This window comes from Leishmania donovani, chromosome 11 (genome assembly GCF_000227135.1).
Source record: "Leishmania donovani BPK282A1 complete genome, chromosome 11".
Taxonomy (NCBI): domain Eukaryota; phylum Euglenozoa; class Kinetoplastea; order Trypanosomatida; family Trypanosomatidae; genus Leishmania; species Leishmania donovani.
In genome coordinates this window covers 176,619-177,513 of record NC_018238.1, presented here as the reverse complement: position 1 = coordinate 177,513, position 895 = coordinate 176,619, and positions in this window count along the sequence as shown.

Below are 895 nucleotides of genomic sequence, written 5' to 3'. Positions count from 1 at the left end.
TTCGCACCGCGCGATGGGGGCGTGTGGCCGGCCGAGTGTGGGGTGGGGAGTGTAAGTCGTGTTGTACGGCAGAGAAACGCACACGCAGAGGAAAAAATACAAAAGGTGGTCGTCTTCTCTCTCTATGTTTCTGTGATGTTTATGTTACTCACTGGCGCTGTGTGTGTGGTGTTGAATTCGGTTATATCGGCGAACGACCCGCGATAGCTCTCTTCGGCACTCCATGTTTCGCTCTTCTCGTGTGCTTCTTTTGGGGAGCATTTGAGCCGCTCCTGTAGCCGTTCGAAATGGGCGATGATATGTCTGTGTGTGCCCATTCACATCGATGTCCCTGTCTCTGTCCTTATCAGCCCTACGGAGCATTCATCATCATCGTCACGACCACCACACACTAAGAAGCATGTGAATCGGCTCCCTGCCACATGAATCGATCCCACGGTGCATGGGTTAGGTATAGGAGCTGATCTAACGGCGCCGCACGTGTGTCCGCCTCACTCAGGCGGGTGTTCCACAGGGGCAGCCGGCGTGTAGCGTCCTCTCGGAGGAGAACAGGCTTTCACGTATGACACACTTGTACTGGTGTTGAATTCGGTTATATCGGCGAACGACCCGCGATAGCTCTCTTCGGCACTCCATGTTTCGCTCTTCTCGTGTGCTTCTTTTGGGGAGCATTTGAGCCGCTCCTGTAGCCGTTCGAAATGGGCGATGATATGTCTGTGTGTGCCCATTCACATCGATGTCCCTGTCTCTGTCCTTATCAGCCCTACGGAGCATTCATCATCATCGTCACGACCACCACACACTAAGAAGCATGTGAATCGGCTCCCTGCCACATGAATCGATCCCACGGTGCATGGGTTAGGTATAGGAGCTGATCTAACGGCGCCGCACGTGT